General features: G+C 40.5%; 1 long non-coding RNA gene across 1 annotated transcript in view; it reads left to right on the top strand.

Moving 5' to 3' along the window:
• Positions 1-18,917, top strand: part of LOC137205672 (uncharacterized) — a 38,021-nt gene extending 19,104 nt beyond the window's left edge. The window contains exons 2-3 of the long non-coding RNA XR_010934248.1: positions 13,291-13,381; positions 16,347-18,917. This is a non-coding gene — a long non-coding RNA (uncharacterized lncRNA). The remainder of the gene's footprint in view (positions 1-13,290; positions 13,382-16,346) is intronic.
• The last annotated feature ends 8,395 nt before the right edge of the window (positions 18,918-27,312 follow it).

Here is a 27,312-nt window from a genome sequence, read left to right as displayed (position 1 = left end):
AAATAACACTTAAAACCAATATTCTATGTATCTTCTTTTTCTTCTCTTTTTCAGAAGAAATTCTGATAATAGAAAATAAAAATGTCAGGGGGGAAATGTCAAAATTTGGCAAGTGTAGAGAGTAAAAATTTCCTCCAACACTGCACTTTGAATTTTAAAGAGTTTTGGGCACAGGTTGTGCAGGAGTCAGATTTTCACAGCTACGTGTATCCTTCGCCAGTCCCCACATCCATGAGTTTTGTACTTGGTCATCGGACCTTGACTGAGAACATGACTGTGTTAGGGCTCTCCAAAGAAAGAACCAATAGGATATATAGAGAGATATATAAAAGGAGTTAATATTATAGGAATTGGCTCACAGGATTATGGAAGGCAAGAATTCCCCAAATCTGCCATCCACAAGGTGGAGAACTGGGAAAACTGGTGGTATAATTCAGTCTAACTCTGAAGGCTTGAGAACGAGGAGTGCTGATGTCCAAGGACTGGAGAAGGTAGATGTCCCAGCTCAGGTAGAGAGCAAATTTGCCCTTCCTCCACTTTTTTGTTCTATTCAGGCCCTCAGTGGATTGGATCATTCCCACCTACATTGATGAGGTCACTTTCTTTACTGAGTCTACCCATTCAAATGCTAATCTCATCCAGAAATACTCACAGACACACCCAGAAATTATGTCTAACCAACTCTCTGGGCATTCCTTTAGCCCAGTCAAGTTGACACATAAAATTAACCATCACTATAACCATTTCAAGAGCCAAGTAGTTTAACATCTACTCTAATGGTCTCTCTTAAGTTTGCTCTCTCAGGCCTTGTGGACACTTCTCTGCCCAAAATGTGCTTGATGAGAGACGGCCAGTTCCTTGCAGGTGGATTTCACAGAAAAGCTGAGTAGTCAAACTGAATTTTCTGTGCATTTCAGTAAAGTCACATTTACCATATGTTCAACATTGTGCTAGGTAGTATGAAGGCTACAGTGGGGAGGAAGAAGAGAGCAAAAACTCATTTACTGAGGGCCTATTGTATGCCAAATAATTTATAATGCATATATAATTTGATGATATATAGGTTAAACATTTTTCTTCATGATTAGAGAAGAAAGGAGGCTTTAAAAGGTTAAGTACCTCAACTCAAGCTAGGGAATGGAGGAGTTAGAACTGAAATTAAGAATTGTCTGATACTAAAAAAAAAAAAAACCAAAATTGTCTGATACTAAAACATATGCACTTTCCACTGCACTGTTTTGGCACAGGCATGGAACTAAAGTTGAGGTTCCCTTCCAAATGTGCTATGATCCCAGATGCAATGCCAGATTTTCCAAATAACAAATTCTGAAAGAATTTGGAGAAGAGGAAGAATGAAGTAATTGGATTATCAAAGAAGGTTACATGGAGGAGGCAGGGTAGGAGCTGAACATTGAAATCTGGGTAGAGTTTTTATGAGAAAGAAGGAAAGTCATAGAGGGGAATTACAGTCTGGGAGCCAGAATGAGTCAAGAAATAGAGGGGATTGATAGTAGCATGTGAGGGGTGAAAAGGCAATTGCTCTCTGCTGCTGAGAATGTGTGCTGAAAGCAGGAGATAGGGATATACAGGTATTATGCTCAGATTGGAGAGTACTTTCAAAGCCAGGTAGAGTTATAAGTAGAGAGATATGGGGAAGAGTGGATAGCCCATGTGCCTTCCAGAGGGAGATATTTTATCATCAACGGAAACATGGTAGAACTCTCAGTGTATGTGAATCCTCTACCTACACTGGAAAATGTAAACCATAATTTTGTTATGCAATATAGTAAAAAATAAAGTTACTCTTCAGATAGAAGATAAAATACATACAACTATGACCATTTTGACATAGTGCACACAAGGACCTTCAATTCACCATCAACAGTGTCTCAGAAATAAGAGAAACAACCATGTCTGCTTAGCGGAACAGTGGTTGTCAGCACCATGGACAGCGATGCTGTGGCGGCACGCTGCAACTCCAGGCAGAGGAATTTAGACTTGGTGAAGTAGATCTGATAGTACCAAACCAGTGGAATGGAATCTTTCAGGAATTTCAAAGATGAATCTTTCTACCAAGCTTCCCTTTCTTTGGACTCCCACCAGGGGGAGGAGAGCCCCAGATGTGCTCTCTTTAGAGACTTCATGTACAGATGTACAGAAAACTCAAAGCTTTCAGAAAATTAAAACTAATTGTTTTTACAAAGATTAAGGACCCTGGAAGAAGAAAATGAGTAGTGGCATTTTTACCCTTCTGAACTCAACTTTCCCTTACTACCAAGACATGGAACTCTGTTGTCTATAATAGCATCCTAAGACCAGCCAATCCTCCCTAGTCTGAGGCCCCCAGCTTGCTTCCTGCTGAGGCCCAGGATAGAAAAGGACAAGAAAGCTGCAGAAGCTGGGTGGTCTAATTCTAAGAGTATAATCTGAGGTTGTCTTTTTTTTTTTTTTTCTGGTTTCTTAATTCTCATCTGCAAACTTCTCAATCAGGCTTAGCTTGAGGTTTGACATCTGAGGGCTGGAGCCAACCTAGTATTCTTTGATTAAGAGAGAAAAAAAAAGGAAGGAAAGATAAGTGTAAAAGGATTTAGAACCTATTAAAAGCATCTGAAGCACATCTATTTTTTTTTTTTAAGGGACAATTCTGTCACTAAGGGGCATTATCAGGTTTGTTCTTGCTTAGAGATGTTAACATGACTCTGATGGGACTTCTTCCTGATAACAAATCTTCAGTGCATAAAGCATTCTTATTGTTCTAAGTCGTCAGCATGCCATTCATGGGGTCTTCTTCCACTCTTTCACTCCAGGCTGACCTCAAACTAATGACTATCACCCATTGGAAAGTTCTACTTCTCTTGTCTAGTGCTTTGCCCAATTCAGACCTTAAGGGCCTCCACACCATAGTTCTTACTGTTCGCTCTGCCTGCCATGCCCTAAACACTCCTCACCTTTGTCTATTCCTGAAGATTTTGCCTATTGTTTAAGCCCTGAATATTCAGAGGCTTTTCCTTGTCTCCCAACTAAATAAGGAGCCTTAAGGCCCCATGGTATCTATAATGCATAGCTTTGCATATTGGTAGTTTGTGCCTTTGGATTATCTCTCTTCCACTAGATTGTAAATTCCTTGAGAGCAATAATTGTGATTTATGTTATGTGTACCACAAGCAATCCATAAGTATTGGTTGAATTTAATTATTTGGAAAAATGCTATCTGGCTACATTTGTGTACCAGTCCTTCAATTAGACCTTCAAAATAGACTATGAAGGCTGAGAATCTCTTAGAAGTGAAGGAAAAACAGACAGGACTTAAGTGGATTGCCACCAGTCACCTCCTCTTCTTGCCTCTCTTGAATTCCTTTGTAGCAAAGAGAATGCAGTGTTGGCTTCCTCATTTAATCATTACTGTGGTTTTTGAGGCTCTTAAAAATTAACTTTAATGCTTTTTTAAAATGCCACTTGACAACAGTGTACAGGATTTTACATAACTACTGTATACCGGAGGTGTCTTCAATAGAACGTAGTGATCAAAATCCAGATCATAATTATATCCCGTCAGTGTTTCCATTATAAGCTCCTCTCCAGAAGGGTTTGTTACCCATTTGTTTAATTTCTATCAGGCTTCACCCTGACATGCAAGTTTCTCAGTCCCACTATAATGTAGGGAATCTTTTTCTGCCTCAAAACATACATTTTAATCAGTACAGCAGTTCTGTATGTGGAATACTGGGTTTCTCTGCTGCGCAAGCAGACTCAATTACCCACACTGGACATTCATATCAGCACTGGATATTCATATCATATCTGGGGCAACTCTGATGGTCAAGGCTGCGGCACTGCTCAGGGTTCCCTGCGAGCCATCCTGTGGATTGGGTGTCAACCCTGAACACAAGTGATACAAGGGCTCTTGGGAACATGAGTCACTTGTGAGTGTTTATCACCCTGAATCCTCATGTTAAAATGCTAAAGACAAGGGAGAACTCAAGGCATTGCTCATCCAGGATGCCTGGCCTCCTGTTATCTGCTGACCTGGACTAGCAATGGATCCTCAGGAAAACAGGAGGCTCTCTGATCCCCTCCCCAGGAACCAGTCTTGTTTTCTTTCCTCTGGGTTTGCCTCAGCCTTGGAGACCCAAGTTTGTTGCCCCTTCACTCCTCCTAATTCTGAGAACTTTGTACCTGTCAAGGTCAGGGGTTAAGGGGGGAAGTGCTTGCCCCTCACAGTTCTATTCTGGGTGGAGGACATTCCTGCTCTTCTCTTTTTCCTCAAGTCCTATTCCTCTTGATATTCTATTTGTTTTTAGACATCTCTAGTGGTTTTTTACCTTCTTTATCTTTACATTGAATTTTCCTGGGGCACTTCTGTGATATTAAAGCGCAGAGAGAGGCAGGGACTGGAAGAATAGAGGGAAAGTAAAATTGAAGTTGGTTCTTTTGATTCTCACAAGTTTGTTGTGGGAATACCTCCTAGAAAACTTTCTATTTAGAAATTTCCTGCTTTGAGAATTCTACCAAAAGACTTGCTCTGTAGCTCAGGCCAATTACTTATTTGATCTGTTACCTTAAGTGTCTGGGGTGGGGATTCATTATTCAATGCACTCAGCAAACACTTATTGAGCAAGCAGGAGAAATACAAGCCCTTTCCTTATGCTGCTCACAAGCTAGCTGAAGTAATAAACAGTTAAACAAGCATGGACAATATGAAAAAAGGAAATATAGGTCCGGAGGGAAATATACAGGAGCTCTGGACTGCAGAAGGTTTAAAGGTGGTTTCCCAGAAGTATCACTTTAACTAAGGCCTGAGCATGAGTAAAGATGACCTGGCAGGAGAAAGAGAAAGTGCATTCCAGGCTGAGGTCCCAAGGCAGAGAGAGCCTGGTCTGCAGTGATGCACCTCATATGTTGGATACTCAGAGCAGATTCTTGTTAAATACTCCCTCGCTATTCAACACAATTATTCAGTAATAATCATAGATGAAACAAAGGAATAATGAAAGTCATCACGAGAAAAAAATTTTTTGTGACTGTGTATGGGGACAGATGTTAACTAGAGTTATTGTGGTGATTGCTTAGCAATATATATGAATATGGAATCATGTACTCATGAAACTAATGTTAATTAGTTTATAATTAACATTAGTTATAATGTTAATTATACCTCAATAAGCACACACACAAGAATAATGGCCAGTGAAAAATGCAGATAGTGAAAAATCTTTTGCTGAATATCATGTGTATAATCATGCCTGTAAAACTTCAAATAAAACAAAAAGATATTATTATACAAAAAAGAAAAAGGTAATAAAATGACACATTAAATTTAATAATTTTTTTTTTTTGAAAAAGGGGAAAAAACTTATACCTACTTATTGGTCTGTAGCTGAACAAATACTAACATTATAGTTTCTGGTTTTGAAATATAGCTTCTGCATCTTTGTCATTGACTATATCAAAACTGCTTTTCTTTGCACATTCCCATTCAGTAGTCAGTATAGCCAGATTTGTCAACATGTCTTCACTCATAGTTGATCAAAAACATTTTTATTTAATTGTAATTTTGATAAGTTTCTTTCACATGAGGCAACAAATATGCAAATAATTAGGAAAAGTTTGGTAGAGATTCATAAAAATTCCATTTCACAATAAATTCCAGAGACTGCAATATTCTTTTTTTTAATTTAATTTTATTTTTATACAGCAGGTTCTTACTAGTTATCTATTTTATACACATTAGTGTATATATGAGACTGCAGTATTCTTGTCTTTGTTTCTTCAGGACTGACTCTAGAGACTTTTAGATATTTCCATTTGGAGCTTGTATTTGTGTTTAAAATTGTGTTTCTTTACAATCACTGTTTTGTATACTGTTATTGTTATTTTTAATCTACTGTTAAGTGATGTTTGTGCTTTGTGGACTTGGATGATCTCTCCTTCCACTAGAATATGCAGTAGAATACACATCCACAGGAATATGTAGTATCATAGGGGCTGGAGACGTAAGAGCAAGAACCATACCAAACCGTTAGAAACTTACTCTTGAGATAAATGCACATAGCTGAATTCATATGCATGGGACACAACTGTATAACTGAGTGTCCCAAATTAACTTTCACAAAGAATACAGTGTTTATTAAAAGTAATAAAAATGGCCTAATTTGAAGGTAGTGTATGTTTTATTAAAAATCAACAGATACTACAGCAATTGTTTAGATGTTAGAACTACCAAAGAGGCTTTTGTATTTTATCAATGCCCTTCAGCCAAACACAACCAGGGACACACCCATAATGTAGTTGAACAAATTGGGTTTATTGTTGCAGTGAGGGAGCGCACACCCTGGGGAACCATGGGATGTCTCAGTAAGAGGGTGCTAGAAAGAACCTATTTTGTTTGGATTTGAGCTGTGGTTGGGTAATTTGGTGGAACGTCTAAGGAAGCAGGTCTAAGAAATACAAATTCCCAGACCTCTCAAGAAATGTCAAGATCCAGTCTCTGATGGCATGGTCCTGTCTATTTAGATCCAGAGCAGAGTCTGCTCCAGTGTTTGCCAAACTTCCTGGATAAGAATCACCTGGGGGTACTTATTAAAATATATAAATTCCTGCACACACCCCTGCCACATTAATCAGTCTCCTGGGTAGGGGCCTGGGAACTTATATTTTAATATGTGCCTTAGGGGATTCTTGCCACCAGGGAATTCTGGGAAATAAATATTGATGTCTTCCTTTTCCTTAAAAGGGAAGCTTTATATTAGATAATTTAATAAAGCTTAAGAGTACCTGGCTAGTGTTTGGAGGAAGGAATACAGCTGATACATCAAGATAAAATTTGGATGAGTCTATGATTTAAACATAAAAACATAAGTCCAGGACTTCCCTGGTGGTGCAGTAGTTAAGAATCTGCCTGCCAAAAAAAAAAAAAAAAAAAGAATCTGCCTGCCAATGCAGGCGACACGGGTTTGAGCTCTGGTCCAGGAAGATCCCACGTGCCGCGGAGCAACAAAGCCCGTGTGCCACAACTACTGAGCCTGCGCTCTAGAGTCTGCGAGCCATAACTACTGAGCCAGTGTGCCACAACTACTGAAGCCCATGCACCTAGAGCCCATGCTCCGCAACAAGAGAAGCCACCACAATGAGAAGCCCGCGCACCGCATTGAAGAGTAGCCCCCACTTGCCGCAACTAGAGAAAACTTGCATGCAGCAACAAAGACCCAACGCAGCTAAAAATTAATTAATTAATTAGTTAATTAATTTTTAAAAAGAGTGTAAGTCCATAAAAATTGATAGGGAAAGTATAGGTGAATTTTTAAAATATAATCTTCAGTAGAGATTTTGAACTTTCTAAATTTCAAAATACAAAACCATAAGATATTAAGGAAAAGACTGACATGTATGCTTGAATGTGACAAATTTCAAAATATGTATATTAAAAAATAACCACAAGGTTAAGACAAACTTGGAAAATACTTGCAACCCAATGGCAGACCCAAGTTGTGTTAAGTTGTTAAGAAAAAGATAAACAGTTCTGTTAGAATGGTGAAAGGATAGCGTCAAAAGATAGTTCACAGAAAAAGAAATAAAAATGTGAAATCTCACTCTGAATTAAAGAAGTTAACTAGGGTTTGGGGTTCTGTTTTATTTTTTTGTTTTTGTTTTTTGCCCACCAGAAAGTTGTATCACTCAATCAAACATTTAGGCATCTTTACTAATAGTATATTTTTAAAGACCAAGATGACAACAATGTTTTAAGATTTTTCTTGTTTTAACATTTATTGTTGCCATTTTAAATCATAGCAATTTAATGCCTTGATTGCTCTGTACATCTGAGTTAGATTGTATTCAAAATTATATTTTGAGGAATATTACATACCTGCAATTGGATACTCTGGGTAGGTGAGGTAGCCACCTTATGTTTCCCTAAGTTTCTTTAAGAACAGTGGTTCTCAAAGTGTTGTCCCCAGACTAGCAGCATCAGCATCACCCAGGAATTTGTGAGATATGCAAATTTTCAGGCTCCTTCTCAGACCTACTGAATCAGAAATTCTGCAGGTGCAGTGTACCAATCTATGTTTTAACAAGTCTCCAGGTGACTCTGATGCTAGCTTAAGTTTGAGAACCATTGCCTGTGAGAGTCCTGATCCTATCTGCAACTTGGCCAGTCATTTCATCATGTGGATCTGTACTTACATGGCAACTTAGAATACTTACACGTATTTGGAAATATGTCCTTGAACTCACTACCACTTATTGCTACTTTTTAAAGTTATTGCCAAATTGTCTTCCAAAATAGTTGTGCTAATTTGCTTAGTGTGTTGCTGAATAATTGTTGCCCCATGTCCTTAGTCAATACTGATCCAAAGTTCAGCTTCGGGGTATAATTACGGAGAATTGTCTAAAGCATTTCATTCAAGATGTGATTCTCTGAATTTACCCTTGAATCTAAGTCGGGATGGTGGCTTCCAGAAGTTGTTCTGCTGAACCTCAGAGGTTCTCGGGCAGGTGGGGATGGACAGGAGATGGAAGGACAAGGGCTCTGCTTTCCCTTTCAATCAGAACTGTTCCAACTGAATTGGTTTTAAGTGTTAGTACTCCGCATGAGATTTCCTTTTTAACAAAGAAGTCTGCTGTTAAAATGTTTGAAAATACGGGCTTGGTTGTCAAAGACCAGAGTACCTGGACTACATTGTTTTGGCCCTCCATATATTTACTTTAAAAAAAATCAAATTCATCAATATTGGGAGGCATTATTAAAAAAAAAAACAGCTTGTAGAAAAACATCATTGTATTTACTATACTAATATATTTTGAGAACACACCATAACACAGTGCAATGTCCCCTTTATGCGGACTTTATGGGACCAAAAGCTTGTGTCTCAAAACCGTGAATTCTGTACTTCTATTGAGCAAATAGTGAAATGTATGCGTTATTCTGTTTTCCTTTTTGCACTGGCTACAAGAAATCTTAGAACCACATTTTTGTGTTCTACCTTATTTGTAGACCCCCACCACCACCCTTTGCCTAGATTTTCTCCGTTAATTTTTTCACTGTATATCTTACTAAAAGGTCTTAAGTTAATTTTTTAATAAGGAGGGGTATAAATAAATAAGTAGTAAATAGGAAATGATTAACATTGGAGTGGTAGTGGAAATTGAGGCAGTGAATGAGATCACCCAGGGAGGGCAGACGATAAGAGGAGAGACCAGGGCCAAGGATGAAACCCCCAGAATAGCAAATTTATGTGGTTGGCTGAGGAAGGAGAAATCAAAGAAAGAGAGCTAGCAAAGGAGAGCATTTCAGGAAAGAGGAGGTAGTCAGTGGTGTCTGAGAGTAGAAACAGGTCACATAAGATAAAAACTGAAAAAAGGTCATTGGATTTAACAACCAGGAAGTCACTTGCGACCTCAGCAAGAGTTTCAGCAGAGGGGTGTAGGCATCGGCTAACTGACACGGGTTGACAAGGGAGTGGAAAATGAAGTAATGCAGACAGACCTTGCAAAAGGTTGGCTGAGAGAAGAATAAGAGAAGGAGATGGCTAAAGGGGGATATAAGATGGGAAAGGGGGCAGTTTGTATTAATTTTTAAAGATAGGATAGATACAAACGTGTTTATATGCTGAAGGAAAAGTTCCAGTAGAGAGGGAGGGGTTAAAAGTACAGATAAAGAGAAGTGACAGAAATTGGGGGTATCAAGACCCTGGAGGAGTGGGGAGGGTAGAATCTCTGAGTCAGTTCCTGGGAAGGGTCCTGGGTGGAGGTGTGTAGAGAGGAGTGAAGATGAAGGGCACTGAGGCTGGAGCATCAAGGAAATATTTTCACCCCCACACTAAAAGCCACTTAGAAAAAGGTGTTCATGAAACGGATGAAAAGAAGGTCCTAATATTTCAGACAAGCTAAAAGAAACTTTTTAAACTGATAGAAGATATAAAAGAATGACAATGTGGAAGCTGAAAATTTTGGAAATGAAGTGATAAACCCAGGAAAGAATTCGAAATAAAGGGAAAATTTTATTTCAGAAATGAAGACTAAATTAGGAAAACACAAAAGAGAATAATAAGCTCAATAGATAAATGAGTGACTGAAGGGTAATAGAGAGTAAAAAGGAAAAAAGAGATTTTAAAAGGGATATAGGCGAAAACAAACTAAAAACATAAACATGTTTCTTAGGGGAGAGGGAGAGAATAGAATAGGAGGATCAGGGATAGTTAGAATTCTTTGAACATACATTGTTTTGTAGATTTGACTTTGAAACCATGTTAGTATGTTACATAGCTATAAAACAAAATATTTAAAAAGCAATCCTGAAAGTAAAACACACACACACACACACACACACACACACACACACACACACACACGGTAGTCTGATTTAATCTCTAAAGATTTCAGTATTCTTCAGTAATCCTAGCCAAAGTCCTTTCTGCTTCAATCTTGTTTGTTCCTATGGGAAGTCAAGGAAGACTTGAACAGTTTCCTCACAATAGACTTTTTCATGGGAAGGGAGTTAGTAGAACTTCCCTTATCCTGTGCCAAAAATCTCAATTCTATTTCACTTTTCTCTGAGGTCCAATTTTAGCCAGATTCCCAAACTTTCCCTTGATACTTTTACAGTTTTTTTTAGATTTGCTGCAATAGAGACAGGAGTCTGATTCATGACAAAAACATTGTAAATTTGGCTTTCATTCACAATTACCTATGACAGCAGCATTACCAGGAGATTAAAGAATATTTAAAGAGGCTTGGAAATTGCCACAGAGTGATTGGGGAGATCCCAGGACATGTAATTTTTACGGGTATTGCTTATTCTCTTATCAGTTTCTTTGTCAACATCCCCAAGTAATTTGGCAAAGAACACTCCCTCCAGGCTAGATCTGGTGGGTGACAAGAGATGATATGCTACTTGCCCTCATAGAACTTACAGTTTAGTGGGGAGAAGTGGCTGCCATACACGAAACCAGGAACAGAGCCCAGATTTAAACTGAAAATAATCACTCTTCAACAATGTTGAGCTGTCCCCTGTATTTTCCGAATGCAAAGTGTTGTCAGTTCCCAGGGAATTACAATGAGGTGCCCTCACCCGCATTAGAACTAACAGGTATGGACATCTAATTGATGAGACCAGCTGTCTCAAGAGAGACTTCATGGTCTGAAGATGGGTGAATGAACACCTGAAATGGAATCTCCAAGATACCCGTGGATTAGATGAACTCAGTCAGAAAAAAAGAAAAGCAGTGATTTTCCTGGAATCTGGAAAGCAGGGTGAGGGGGATGGAGGATGTATAAAAGAGAAATAAACCCTTGGTAGGATTTGGGATCGGGCAACTGCCATATATCATCTCACTTAACCAATAAACTTGTGAGGCTGATTGTACCTGCTCACTGTGCAGATGAAAAAAAACAGAAATTTAAGTAACTAGGCTTAAATAATTTGAGATCCACCTGCTTTTCAAAGCTATAAGCCTCTCATCTGTGATAGCAATGATCTCTCTTTTGGAATGATCCTTGACATCTCCTAGAGCATCTGTTGGTAGGAATACTCTTGCTGTAGGAGTAATGTAGAGCTGGGAGGTAGCTGAGTTGGGAGCTTGGCCGATTCATTTTTCCCATCTGCTGTTATTGGATCAATAGTCATTAGAGACCTCCATTTCACAAGTGAGACATCTTCTGTTATAGGTTGGGGCCTCCAGGAAGCAGATTTTTTTTTTTTTAATGGTTGTTCTTTCTCACCATCATTTTTTAAAATTTTATTTTACTTTTGGCTACATTGGGTCTTCGTTGCTGTGCGCAGGCTTTCTCTAGTTGCGGTGAGCAGGGGCTACTCTCCGTTGTGGTGTGTGGGCTTCTCATCATGGTGGCTTCTCTTGTTGTGGAGCACGGGCTCTAGAGCGCAGGGTCAGTAGCTGTGGCGCACGGGCTTAGTTGCTCCACGGCATGTGGGATCTTCCAGGACCAAGGCTTGAACCCGTGTCCCCTGCAGTGGCAGGCGGATTCTTAACCACTGTGCCACCAGGGAAGTCCCCGTAAACAGATTCCGAGAAGGAGTTTAGCAGTCAGTTTATTTGTTAGGGAGTCCTCTTGTGATTAATACCTATAGGGAGGAGAAGAAATTAAGCTTGGATAAGGGAGAAATTAGGCTGCGATACTCTCCCAGCAAAGGCCTTAGCCAACCCCCCAGGGAACTCCAGAATCAGAATGACCCCCTTGGAGTTGTTCCAAGTCAGGCCAGTCTTTATACCGCCACATTGATCAGTAAGTGGGTGCCAGCTGCCCCTGGAAGGAAGCATGACCTTGGAGGGGCAGTTTCCTTCACTCAAGGCTAACAGCTGAGGGCCAAATGCCAGCAGCACTCCCAGCAGCTGGAAAAATAAGTCCTTCCTACCTGAAGGGCATCTGGACCATGCATCACAACATCCACTAAACCTCCCAAAAGTTGTGGAGGCTCAGCCAAAGTGAAGACTTTAGCTCAAAGGATTATCCTGTTGTTCCAGTTCCCATGATTTATTAGTTCACATTTGCCCATCTCAGTTCATTTCAGGGTATAGCAGATTTTTCACAGTAATTGACATGCAAAGAGGAGAGGTGTTGTCTGGAAGAATAAGCCATCTGACTAGAGGGAAGGGCAAAAAGCAAAGTTATACAAGAGTGACCCTGTTGTCATGGTTGGTGGGAAAGAAATCAGAATGGCATGATATATCCGCCAGAGGTCATTGAGAATGGCTGGTAAGCAGGTACCATATTAGTTCTGAATCAGATTTAAAGGTCACGATGCATGGTTCCTCCTCCATCCACTATAAGACTTTCTTAGATATATTGAGAAATCATTGTGGGAAAAAGCTTGACCAGCCTCATTCTCCCTAGCTGCTCCTCTGGGTCCTACTATTCTAACCCAGGGCCTCCAATGCAAGCCCAGAGATGAGAAAGAGGAAGAAAATATCTTTTAAAAATGATGATAATATTCCCATTCTCTGCTCACCCTGGAGGCTTATTTTGAAAATCACAGTGATTTAACTTGTTAGCGGTTTAATTCACTTTTAAAAGATTAACCAGACTAATTACTCATCAGATTTCACCACCTTTGTCAGCCTCAATAAGGATCCTTTGTTACAATGATTAATGTGTTTTAATTGCAGCTTCTCTCAGAGCAATAATTCAATCGCACAGTATTTGCCGAATCTATGGAAATCTTGGAAATGCTTTGACAGCTGAGCTATTCTTGGGAAATGAAAGTAAAGGAATATATGTAACTAACAAAAAGTGTTTTATAGCATATCATTAATATGGATTTTCCCTCTCTGACAGACCTTGCTCAACTTCAGTCCATGAAGCTGCTTGCTGTGCATGTCAGTTTGCCATTCAGGAACTACCAGGAGGTAGAGATCAATTAACACAGGTGACTGGATTTTCTCCAGTTGGTGTCCTCAAACATACGTTAATCGTAGTAATAATCATAGCAAATATACATCGGTCACAGGGAATGTTAATTAACTAGCCAGTGTCCATAAATAATCATCCAGTTAAGGGAGTGGATCCTGTGTTGATCATTCTATTTTCTACCCAACGCTTCATCTTCATTCATTTAACTGCTGTGTGCTTTCCAAGTTAAGGATTTTACAACATTAGAAAGATGTCTGTAGAACCTGGTAGAGAGATGAATTGTATGTGGCCAATACTGATCTCAAACTTACAATGTATTTTAATGGTATTATTGTTTAAAGCACAGTGGTTCTAAGACCTTTGGAGTTGATTCTTGGCTCTATCACTTATTAGCTATGAGACCTTGGGGAAAATGAGCAGTATCTGGCCTCCCAGCCTTCAGTTTCCTCATCTCTAAAGTAGGTATGATAATACCCACCTGATAGTGAGGATTAAAATGAGGTATTACATGTAAGACCCAGCACACCACCTAGAATATAGTAAGCATTCATTAAATTATTTTTGAAAAAGCTATAAGCCTTTATACTTTAAGAAAACCATATAAAGATGAGAATCAGGGATCTGATCTCACAATAACCCAGAGACAGGTAGGAAAGGTGTGCTACTGTTGTTGTTTTTCACAGAAGAGGAAACGGCATAGGGAGGCATGATGATGTCAGTAAACACATGATATATGTCCATCAACTAACTACTCAATCAAGCAAAAAGGTTGCCCTAAAGCCCACAGATGCTGAGTCCCATTGCAGTGCTTTTCCTACTGCCACCTTGGAGGCATCAAGGTCTCTGAATGAGTAGAGTAGTTGAGAACAGAATAACTAACTCATTATTTGTTGACAAATATTAGCCCCTCTGTGGGATATATGCATCAATAATAGCTAATAGAGCCAGGAATTACCTCATTTAATTCATATAGCAAGGCTAGCAGGTAAATATCATTATTGCCCCCATTTTACAGGTGAAGACACTGAAGCTTAGAGATATTAAATAACTTGTTTGACAGATTTAAACCCAGGTCTGTCCAACTCTAGTGTCTGTGTTTTAACCATATACAATTCTGCCTCCTGCCAATCCCACTTTATAAGATGCCGTTTTAAAAAGGGAAAGTTTTAAGTAAGACCTACCTGGTCTATATGGTAATTAATCAGTATGCTTTAAATTTCCATCCTAGTGGTTCAGGCAACCACGACTCAACAATTTTCTTAACTTCTGAACCAGAGGTTGTGAATACTGTTGTTCCTTCACTTGGGGAATGGCACTGGCTGTGAAAAAAATTAGGAAGTAAATTCTTCCTTGGATATTTATAATACACATTTGCATGGGGAAGGCTCTGAGAAATACTATGGTTTTAAAAAAATTGTTTAATTGTGTTAAACCTGATTCATAAGCTTATCTGACCATAGAACTCTTCTTTTTAGTTATAATCATTGAGAACTTATGGGAACCCATTTATATTCATTTACATAATAATCATGGGCAAAATTTATAGAGTACTTAGTATACTTATAGAGTACTTTGTATACTTAGTATAGAGTACCCAGACACTGATCTCAGAACTTCACATGTTTTCACTGATGTTATCTTTTTTTAAATATTTATTTATTTGGCTGCGCTGGGTCTTAGTTGTGGCACATGGGATCTTCGTTGCGGCATGTGGGCTCTTAGTTGCAGCATGCAGGATCTAGTTCCCTGACCAGGGATCGAACCCAGGCCCCCTGCATTGGGAGCGTGGAGTCTTAACCACTGGACCAACAGGGAAGTCCCATGTATTCACTGATGTTATAATACTCTTTTTTTTTTTTTGCGTTACGCAGGCCTCTCACTGTTGTGGCCTCTCCCGTTGCGGAGCACAGGCTCCGGACGCACAGGCTCAGCGGCCATGGCTCACGGGCCCAGCCGCTCCGCGGCATGTGGGATCTTCCCAGACCGGGGCACGAACCCATGTCCCCTGCATCAGCAGGCGGACTCTCAACCACTGTGCCACCAGGGAAGCCCTATAATGCTCTTATGAAGCAGGTGTTTTCAGAATAACCTTATGAGGTAAATGTTTTTCTTAAACAATTTTCCCAAGATCACAAACTATTAAGTGGCAGAGGCAGGATCTGAACTCAGGGTGTTTTTCTCTAGAACCTGTGCTCTCACAGCTGCCATGGAAGAGCTGATGTAGCAGGTCATACTCAAAAGCATGTCATGTTTTTCTAATTTAAATATGGAATAAGTATGCTATATCAAATTTCCATTTTGATTAAATTGACTCAACCAAGGAGGAAAAACCTGGCAAAACCACCTCTGTGAATCAGACACTCAACACAATCAAATTTGTCTATATGTTATTGATAACTACATTTTTTCCCCTATAGTGCTGTTTCATTCTTAAAATACTTGATCCAGTTTTGGGCATCTGCTTATATTTTGTGACAGACACAGAGGTAACATCCTCTTATCACCATATCTCTTGCCAGGTAATAATCACTTCAGGTTTCCTCCAGGACTAGTATGCCAAGATCAGACAAGTAAGAATTCTCACTTAGGGACTTCCCTGGTGGCACAGTGGTTAAGAATCTGCCTGCCAATGCAGTGGACATGGGTTCGAGCCCTGGTCCGGGAAGATCCCACATACCGCGGAGCAACTAACCCCGGGCGCCACAACTACTGAGCCTGCCCTCTAGAGCCCGCGAGCCACAACTAGAGAAAGCCCACGCGCAGCAACGAAGACCCAACACAGCCAAAAATAAATGAATAACTAAATTAAATATATGATCGCCTTTAAAAAAAAAAGAATTCTCAGTTAGAGAAAGTGAGGTGATCACCCATCTCAAATAGGAAAGCTGTTATTTACTCCAGAATGGCAAAGGCACAAGAATTCTCTTTTCTCTTCTTTGCTTTTCCTTTCCTTACTTCTCTTTTACTTTATTTGGTTTCAGGTGGAGCAATGGCTTATGGAATGACAAAGTTTTGGACTCACTCACTTAACTGAAGTTACCCCAGCCTAGAAGAAGGCCGAGGAGAAAAGGCAATGGCCCTAAAGGTGCAGAAAGCCCGAAGAAAGCTTCCAAGTACTGTTCTTGCCTTCTTTTTCTTTTGATCCTCTCTCCCCATAGGGTGGCTTTTTTTTTTTTTTTGAAGCACACTTTTCCAAGTTGTTACATTAACAAATTTGCACTGATTTATTTATCCTTGTCATCTAAAGACCACCTTGTTGGCGGATGGTGAACTTTTCCTTTATGCCAGGCCTGCTGCACTGTCTAATGTCACAAGTGTCTGCTCACATTAGCTCCCGGAGACTGGAGAAGATTCTGCATAGTGCCTTTCCAGCAAGTTGATTTGACAGAATGAGTCCCCATGCTAGCTCATGGCACTTATCAGTTAGTCAACTTTCCTCGGGGAGGAGAATTTAGAGTGCACCATATTCAGTTTCCAAATCAACTGCTGTCCCCTCAGGAAGCTGTGTGTTGCATTATTAAAAGAGATGCCTTCAACTACAGCACCATACTTAAACATTCATCCACATTAAAAAAAAAAAAAAAAAAGAAGCAGGAATGAGGCAGGCAGCACCACAATTCCCCACACTCTTCACTGTTAACTCTTTCTCCCCAGGTTTCAAGTCTCCCTCTTTGAACAGTCCTGTAACTTTTATTGGTGAGCATGAACAGTGTGATTTTGTGACTGTTACCTTTACATAAAGTGGGGGTGTTTTTGCATTACTTAGGCTGGCTATAATCCCTGAGCTCCAATAGCAAAGTTAAATCCAAAAATCTAGCTGCCGGAAACGGCAACAACTTAGATTTATCTGTTACCTACCTCTCCCAGGAGTTCAAATGAAAAGCAGGAATTAGTTCTGAGTTGAAGATGAACAGATTCGAAGCTCACACTTTCATAATTATAACTTCAGATATTTCTAATTTTTTAGAACAACAAAATTTGTGGCCAGTTTATCTTTATCGTTCCAAAAGAGAAATCGACAAGATTGCTGGAGAAAAGGAGGGATCCTTTTTAAAGCTGCATGTTGATATAAATATGAAAATGGATTAAACTCTGCTTCCAATTTCCAAACTTGTGTACTTCAATGAATATTAAATGACAGGACCCTATCATCATCATGACTTATTTACTCACCAGAGTTTTTATCAAAAAGGGACTGGAATTGCCTGTGGAGCCTGAAAGTCTCCTGTAATTGAGTTTAGAGTGGTAAATCCACTAAGCAGGCCACGGCCCCAGAGACACCCCTGAAACCCACCTGTCAGCTGGTGTTAGATCACAACTCAAACAAGGCATGGCTGCCTGCTCCTGCGAAATGCTGATGTGGCCCAAAACAAAAAAAAGAGAAGTGATTTCCCCAGGGATGAGGGAGGGCTGGGGGCAAATCATGGGGGTTGGGAGGGCAAGAGAAAATCTCTCATCTAACAGCTGCCTGATGTCAGCTGGAATCATGATCTGAAACTCAGCTTGGGAGGGGAACTGGCCAGGGCCTCATTCGGTAAGGTGTCATTTCTTTATTCCAACATCCGTTAGGTAGGAGCGTAATGGAGTGGACAAGAAGCTTTTTCATCACGGATGAGCCATGGAAAACAAAGCCCAGAGTTTCAGTGAGGATAGAGATACAACAGGCTTAGGACTGATGCAGAAAATTTCACATCTGAAAATGGAGGAAACTGTCCAACTGAGAGCGGCTGGACCAGTCAGGGATGGGAGCAGAAACATTTTAAGCCAAAAGACTATCATTCAGCCAATAAATGTTTGTTTACTAGTGCTAATTACTGTATCAGTTGCTGAATATATCAAAAGAAATAAGACATGGAGTTCACGGGTTTTTGAGCACGAGCCACCCTGTTCTTCTTGCTTGGCCCTGCAATAAACCTTTCTCTGCTCCAAACTCTGACAAAAATAAATAAATAAATAAATAAATAAATAAATAAATAAATAAGACATAGTCCTTGCTCTGGAGGAACTTAAAATGTAGTTGGGGAGACATGCAGATAAGTCAACTATTACAATACAGCGTGTGTCAAGGGCTATGAGAGCAAAAATATGTGCCTGAAACAATAAGTAAGGAGAAGGTGACATTTAAGCTGGGTTTTTCAGAATAAGTAAGGTTTTGCCAGGCAAAGGAGAATAGGGTGTGTGGGGATGGCAGTAGGAGTGAGAAGCTCTTGCTGTATGGAGGAGACACATGATCAAAAGGATCAGAGTGATAGTCTTATAGGGCTCCCAGAGGCTCGATGTGCCTGGATCATCTCTCAGGACTAACAGAGTAGATGCTGAGAGAGATGGGACTAGAGAGGGGGAGAGAGAAGCCGAAAGATCAAGGACTTTTGTCAGCCTGGCTAATAAGTTTATCCTGAAAGCCATGGGGAGCAATGGAATGAAAGAATTTTAAGCAGGGGAGTGGTGTGGTCAGGTTTACCTTTTAGAAAGACTAGTTTACCTGTTGTGCACAGCACGTATTAGAAGGGGTAAGGCTGGAAATAGGAAGGCCATGAAGGAAGCCATACAGAAGTATCTGAGAGAGGGGGTGATGGCCCACACCAGGGAAAGCGCAGTGGAGGGGGAGGGGACAGATTGAGAAATACTGTAGAAAAGAATCAGCAGTATTTGGAAGACAATTCAAAATGGGAAAAGAGAGAGGTATTCAGGATGGCTTCAAGGCTTCTGGCTTGGGTTTAGGGTTGCTAGATTCATCAAATAAAAATGCATGCAATATTGGGACATATTGATACCAAAAAAATAACTCCTTGTTTATTTTTTTTTTTTTTGGCTGTACCACAAGGCTTGTGGGATCTTAGTTCTCCAACCAGGGATTGAACCTGCACCCTCAGCAGTGAAAGCTTGGAGTCCTAACCACTGGACCACCACGGAATTCCCAAATGATTCCTTGTTTAACTGAAATGTAAATTTAACTGGGAATCCTTTCTTTAATCTGGCAAACCTACTTAGGTGACTGGATAAATGTTGGGTCATTTATCAAGCTGGGGATTAGAGGAGGAGACATAGACATGGGAGAGGGGGCCAAGAAGGTGAGGAGTTTACTTCTATTTATATTGAGTTTCAGATATCCAAGGGATATATCTGACTTCTGATTAACCCCCAATACCTTTCTGCCCTTCTTCTGCAAGGATAGTGTTAGCTGGCACATGGCCACTCAGCTAAAGACTTTACTTCCCATCTTCCCTTGCAGAAATCGTCCATGTGACCACACTCTGGCCAATAGGATGTGAGAAGAAGTGATGTGTGCCTTTTTTTTAAGATAATGCATATAATTTGTAATTTTATTTTATTTTTAAAATTAATTTTTATTGGAGTATAGTTGATTTACAATGTCGTGTTAGTTTCTGCTGTACAGCAAAGTGAATCAGTTATACATATATCCATTCTTTTTTATTTTATTTTTTAAATAAATTTATTTATTTATTTTTGGCTGTGTTGGCTCTTCGTTGCTGCATGCGGGCTTTCTCTAGTTGCAGCGAGTGGGGCCTATTCTTCATTGCAGTGAGTGGGCTTCTTATTGTGGTAGCTTCTCTTTGTTGCAGAGCAAGGACTCTAGGTGCGTGGGCTTCAGTAGTTGTGGCACGTGGGCTCAGTAGTTGTGGCTCACGGGCTCTGGAGCACAGGCTCAGTAGCTGTGGCGCCTAAGCTTAGTTGCTCCACAGCATGTGGGATCTTCCCGGACCAGGGCTCAAACCCATGTCCCCTGCATTGGCAGGCAGATTCTTAACCACTGCGCCACCAGGGAAGTCCAAGAAGTGATGCGTGTCTCAGAAGGATTGGGCATGAATTCTCTGGACTCTTCTCCTTTCCTCTGGCTGAAAGATAACCAAAACTGAAATAGCCACCTTGGACTCCGAGATGAAAAGCATATGTTGAGGATGGCAGAGCCATCTAACTTGCCCTGGGCCATCTACCATATGAGAGAGAAATAAACGTAGCCTCCACCTTAATTACCAAGAGGAAATGTTCAATGAGCAGCTGGAAATACAGGCCTGCAGCTTAGAGAGAGGTGTGCGCTAGGGAGGGAGAATTGGGAGTGATTAGTACACAGGCACTGAATGAGGCTTTGGGTTAGATTTCCTAGAGGAAAAGTGTGGTGTGAGAAGAACTAAGCACAAGAAAGTCAAATGCTATCTTTTTTCTTTTGACGTGTTGTTTTTTGGAGACACGACTTTAAATTTACCCTCAAGTTAATAGAGATCTTCCAGGATTACTAGCATGGATGTTTGAGAATTTTGTTTTCATTTCCAAAGCTTTTCCACTCTATCTAGCCATGCATTAATATTCAGTACTACTGAATTTGTTTGTATTTGGATTTATATTTCAGCACTGTCTGGGAAGGGGTAAGTTATCATGTTCTGTGAGTATTTGGACACTTAACACACGTCCTGGTGGCTGTGCTAGTGTCTGTGGTAGGGTCAGTATACATGTGTGTAGTTTGTGCCTTGGATGTGTCAGCACACGTGGTCATGTGTTCCTCTGTGTTCTCGCTTGTTGATATGCCCTAAAGACATCTTTGCTTGTTGTCTGTGGGAGGTGCTGGTTATATTGGCTAAGTTAGTAGCCAGTCCCCAGCACTGCCAAGATATAGCGTTTTAGATTCTTCTCACATGGAAGTCTTTTGTCCATTTTGGAGACTGTAGAATATTTTTTTAAAAGATCATTTCAATTGCCTTTTTAAAAAAATAGACTTTATCTTTTAGAGCAGTTTTAGGTTCATAGCAAAATTGAATGGAAAGTACAGTCATCTCCCATGTATCCCCTGCTCTCACACATGCATAAGGTCCCCCGTTATCAACATCCCCCACCAGAGTGTTATATTTGTTGCAATTGATTAATCTACATTGGCACATCATTATCACCCCAAGTCCATAGTTTACATTAAGGTTCAGTCTTGGTATTGTACATTCTGTGGGTTTGGGCAAATGCATAATAACTTGTATCCATCATTATAGTATCATACAGTATGGCTGAACCATTTTGCATTCCCACAAGCAAGGAATGAGTGTTTCTGTTGCTCCACATCCTCACCAGCATTTGATGATGTCAGTGCCTTGGGTTTTGGCCATTCTAATAGGTATGTACTACTCTCTCATTGTTTTAAATTGTCTTTTCAAATCCAAAATGTTTGAAGGAAGAGTCTCACAAAATTCTCCATGGTTATTCCTTGCCGCTTCTGTGTAAGTCTACCTATTCTTCTCAAACCCCAAACTGATGCTGAGTTTTACATAATATCATATGAACTGAGATCTGCACAGGGGTTAAGGACACCACAGTGTGTGTGTGTGTGTGTGTGTGTGTGTGTGTGTATTTTGGAAATTTCTAAACATACTCAAAATTAGAATAAAAAGAACCTCCATGTACCCATGACCCAGCTTCAATTATTATCAACATTTTGACAATCTTGTTTCATCTATCCCTCCCTTTTTTCCTGCTAGTGTGCTTTAAAGCAAATATTAGATAGCTGAAACATTTCAGTTTGTACATTTCATTCAGTTTGTATCTCCAATTGATACGACTTTTTCCATTCCACAGTGTCATTATTACCTAACAAAATTAACAACAGTTCTCAATCTCATCTAAACCCAATCTGTGTTCAAATTTCTTGATTATCTCAGACATCTTTTTAGAGTTGGTTTTTTTCAAAATCCATGTATTGCATATAGTCATGTCTTTTTGGTCTCTTTTATTTTAAAGCAGTCCACCCTCACCATTGATTTGAGGAGGAACCAGGTAATTTGTTCTGTATAATATCTTGTGTTCTGTATTCATCTGATTGCGTTCCTGTGGAATCAAGTATGTAATATCAATGTAATACCAAGTGATATCAAGTAATATGTTCCTCTATCCTCCATATTTCCTATAAACTGGTAGTTATCTCCAGGGTCTTGATTAGATTCAAGATCAATATTTTGGCACCCGTACTTCGTAGTGTGGTGCTATTACTATGAGGCATATAGTATCTGGTTGTTTCACTTTTAATGATGCCAAGATTGATCACTGGGTTTAAGTAGTGTCAGCCCACAAAGTTCCCACTAACCTTTCACCTGATGATCTTAGCATCTATTGATGATTTTTACCTAGACCCATTATTTCATTTGGAGTATTAGTGATTTTTTTAAATTCTTTTTTATTAAAATGCCTCTTTTTTAAGACTTTTTTTGATGTGGACCATTTAAAGTCTTTATTGATTTTGTTACAATATTGCTTCTGTTTTATGTTTTGGTTTTTTGGCCACAAGCCATGTGAGATCTTAGCTCCCCGACCAGGGATTGAACCCACACCCCCTGCATTGGAAGGTGAAGTCTCAACCACTGGATCACCAGGGAAGTCCCTAAAAATTCTTTTATTCCTTCTGCACTTATTAGCTGGCACTCTTCTAGTTCCAGAATATTGCTGATAAAGGCAATAATGTAAGTGCCAGGGGCTCAGGGTCAAGTGAGTGTCCTGTTTTCCTGGCCTTGTTCCATAGTTAAAAAGATCAGTTAACTCTCCTAACTACACTGGTGGTCAGGCCTGAATTCCAGGCTCATTTCAACTGAAGTGACCCTTTGTGTTCAGATAATGTTGAAGTCAGCAAGTATCCTAGAGATGGGTCCACCTTGTGCTCCAGGAAAAGGGGGCTCTAGGAGTTGCAGGGGGGCCTCTTCCTAAGACACCAGGAGCTGAAGGCCTCTCAGAACCTGAGGCCTGACCACCAGAGACTGGCTTTGCTGGTTTGGAGAGGGCTCTCTTTAGCCTCTCCCACCCGAGTCAGGCTCAGTCTGGGGGCCCTGGCTCTCCTGCTTTTCAAGGAAGCAGCAGCCATTCAACCACTGGCCCTAGGGACCAAATGTCTGAGTCTCTGGTGCTTTAATTTTCTGGTGCTTCCTCTGTGTCCTCAGATGGACTCTGGGCCCTTTTCTCCCCTGGTTTGGACACTGGGCTCCACACCTTCTTTGAGAAATAGAAACAGAGCTGATCTCCTGCCTCGTGTACCTCCATTAGCCCTTTCCCCCATCAGAAGTCTCTTGAAGAAAGCCCCAGGATGAATGGTCCTGCAGGCAGAAGCCAATTCTGGGATTAATACTCAGCTCTTAGGGACCAGGATGTGAGGGGAGACTGGGATCCATCAGGTTGTATAGACAGCTCCCTACTCAGCAGGTGAGTAAATCATACAGACCATTCTTTCCTTAGAAGGTGAGCCTCTATGGGAAAAATGGCACCAACATTCATTTCTGGGGGAGATGTATTTTAAATTCTGTATAAAAATGTACCATAGTAAGAGTTCACGGTACACATTGTTGGGTTTTAAGAAATGAGACTTTTAGTCCCCTCAAGACGCTAACTTTAAAAAATATATATGTATATTCTTCAAAATAGTCACCTGCCTTTAAATGGTTACAAACCACAGAGGAAAACCTGTGTTATTCTTCAAATTCCCACCAATAACCATTTGGCTTTGCGTGACTTTAAGCTGTTTCTAAAAAATCAAATCCACTCTGAAAGCACAGTGGTTTGCCTTCATGGAGGGCGGCCAAAGAATATGCTGCAGGCTGAATGCAGCCCCCAGAGCGAGGAAAGCGTTTGCCCCTGAGCTACCCATACTTGGACACTAGATGGCAGGCTTACCTTCTAGATGGAAGTAAATGGCCCTGGCAGCCCTGCCTCTGCTTCTGGCAGCCGCACCCTTGGGACAGATCCCACAGGCATTTAGTGGGCTCCCCAGGGAAGGTGTGACCAAGCCTTGGTGTGAGGTGAGGGGAAGAGGTGTCTGATTTGGGAACTCTTGCCTGCCTGTCTGCAGTTGCAATGGAATCAATGTCGGGGCCCACAGGATCCCAAAACTCATGGTTTGTGGCCATTGTGACACCCCTGGGGTGCCAACCGGGCCCTCCTCACACCTGTTTGTCCCAGGTGTGGGACTTAGAAATGTCTCCAGCTTCCCTCGGTTTGGCTGAAGGTGCAAGGTCTTTCAGATGTCCCAAACCTGGGAGGTTATACTTTATGCAGGCTTTTATCAAACAGAAGCCCCTGCTGAGTGTAAGGACTGCTGAGGGCCAGGAAGGAAATGTACAAGCCTGTGCTGACCCTGGGCGAGGTCTGTGGTTTCACTAACATTCAAGACTCATGGCATTCTTTTTTTGTTATTACTTTTAATTTTCTAGATAAGTTTAGTTACCATCTGTCACCATACAAAGTTATTACAGTATTATTAACTATAGTTCCTATGCGTACATTACATCCCTGTGACTTACTTATTTACTTATTTATTTTTATTGAAGTATAGTTGATTTACAATATTGTGTTAGTTTCAGGTGTATAGCAAAGTGATTTGGTTATACATATATATACACACATATATGTATATATATATATTTTTTCAATTCTTTTCCACTATAGTCGATTATAAGATATTGAATATAGTTCTCTGTGCTGTACAGTAAATCCTTGTTATTTATTTATTTTGTATATGGTAGTGTGCATCTGTTAATCCTCTACTCCCAATTTATTCCACCCGCCTTCCCCTTTGGTAACCATAAGTTTGTTTTCTATGTCCGTGAGTCTGTTTCTGTTTTGTAAGTAAGTTTATTTGTACTATTTTTTAGATTCCACATATAAGTGATATCATATAATATTTGTCTTTCTCTGTCTGACTTACTTCACTTAGTATGATAATCTAGGTCCATCCATGTTGCTGCAAATGACATTATTTCATTCTTTTTTATGGTTGAGTAATATTCCATTGTATATACATGCCACATCTTCTTTATCCATTCCTCTGTTGATGGACACTTAGGTTGCTTCCATGTGTTGGCTATTGTAAATAATGCCACTATGAACATTGGGGTGCATGTATCTTTTTGAATTAGAGTTTTTATCTTTTCTGGATATATGCCCAGGAGTGGGATTGCTGGATCATATGGTAGTTCTATTTTTAGTTTTTTAAGGAACCTCCATACTGTTCTCCATAGTGGCTGCACCAATTTACATTCCCCCCAACTGTGTAGGAGGGTTCCCTTTTCTCCACACCCTCTCCAGCATTTATTATTTGTAGACTTTTTTCTTTCTTTTTTTTTTTTTGTTGTTTGTCTTTTTGCAGTACGTAGGCCTCTCACTGTTGTGGCCTCTGCCGTTGCGGAGCACAGGCTCCGGATGCGCAGGCTCAGCAGCCATGGCTCACGGGCCCAGCCGCTCCGCGGCATGTGGGATCTTCCCAGACCGGGGCACGAACCCGTGTCCCCTGCATCGGCAGGCGGACTCTCAACCACTGCGCCACCAGGGAAGCCCTATTTGTAGACTTCTTGATGATGGCCATTCTGACCTGTGTGAGGTGATACCTCATTGTAGTTTTGATTTGTATTTCTCTAATAATTAGCAATGTTGATCATCTTTTCGTTGCCTGTTGGCCACCTGTATGTCTTCTCTGGAGAAATGTCTGTTTAGGTCTTCTGCCCAGTTTTTGATTGGATTGTGTGGTTTTTTGTTATTGAGCTGTATGAGCTGTTTGTGTATTTTGGAAATCAGTCCCTTGTTGGTTGCACCGCAAATGTTTTCTCCCAGTCCGTAGTTTGTCTTTTCATTTTGCTTTTGGTTTCTTTTGCTGTGCAAAAGCTTGTGAGTTTAATTAGGTACCATTAGTTTATATATTTATTTTATAACTGGAAGTTTGTGCCTCTTAATCTCCTTCAGTTGCCTCATAGCATTCTTAACACGCCTTCTTTTGGTTGCTCCTGCTTTCCTCCCATCCAACCTAACCCTAAACCCAGGGTTTAGACATCATTATAAGTCCTGCTTGAGGACAAGAACCTTCACTGGTTTACTTCTGGATTCCTTGTGTCTGGCACAAGGTGAGGGCTCAGTGAATGTTTTTTAAATGAATGGTTGATCAAATGAATTAATGTTGAAACTGAATAATCATTTAGTTTAACCTCCTAATTCTGAAAAGGGTCCCAAATGAATGGAAATGTATTATATTTTCTAGATTGCCTATTGAGATTCCACCCCAGGATCTGAACTTGGGATATGCCTGAACCTTTCTTACATCTAGCTGAAATCTCTCACGCTGCAACTTGAGACAGTTCTTTTTGCTGTGACCTCAGTGCAAGTTGATTATGGGATTGGGGAGTAATATTTTTATGGGCTGAATTCTGTCCCCCCCAGAATTCATATGTTGAAGGTCTAGCCCCCAGAACCTCAGAATGTGGCTGTATTTGGAGATAAGGCCTTTAAAAAGGTGATTACAGTAAAATGAAATTGTTAGGATGGGCCCTAATCCAATCTGACTGGTGTCCTTACAAGAGGAGGAGATCTGGACACACACAGAGACACCAGGGGTGCATGCACAGAGTAAAGGCTGCAGGAAGAGGCAGCAAAAGGGCAGCTGGTTGTGTGCACACCGAGCAGAGAGGCCTCAGAGGAAACCTAACATGCTGACACCTTGATCTTGGACTTCCTGCCTTCAAAATGGTGAGCAAATAAATATCTGTTGTGTAAGTCACCCAGTCTAGGGTATTTTGTTATGGCAGCCCTAGCAAACTAATATAAAGTGATATGATATGATATGATATGATATGTGATATATGGTTATAATGTAACAAAACACATGATACATCATGTTTTGCCCCTTTTGTCAGCATGTCCAGTGTCTAAATGACTCATCTAACTGCTGTTCGATATAACATCAGGTAGGTGAGGTTTTCACCCTACCTCTGGCCCCTGGCTCTTACCTGGCAGGCAGGAGGGCTGAAAGACACCCTAAAAAAGGAGAGATGTTCACAGCATGGGCTGCCTTCCCAGGTCCTTTTTAGAAAAAATGGGCTCAAATGTGATGCAGAATAGGCTGATACAGTCCTCAGGAGAGGGGCTTCCCAAGCATCACAAAAGCCGAGCTCCCCAAAGAGGTCAGCGTGGCCTCAGTGGCCC

Source organism: Pseudorca crassidens, chromosome 14 (assembly GCF_039906515.1).
Source record: "Pseudorca crassidens isolate mPseCra1 chromosome 14, mPseCra1.hap1, whole genome shotgun sequence".
Lineage (NCBI taxonomy): Eukaryota > Metazoa > Chordata > Mammalia > Artiodactyla > Delphinidae > Pseudorca > Pseudorca crassidens.
Note: the sequence above shows the minus strand (reverse complement) of the source record. Positions and strands in the feature narration are given on the sequence as shown.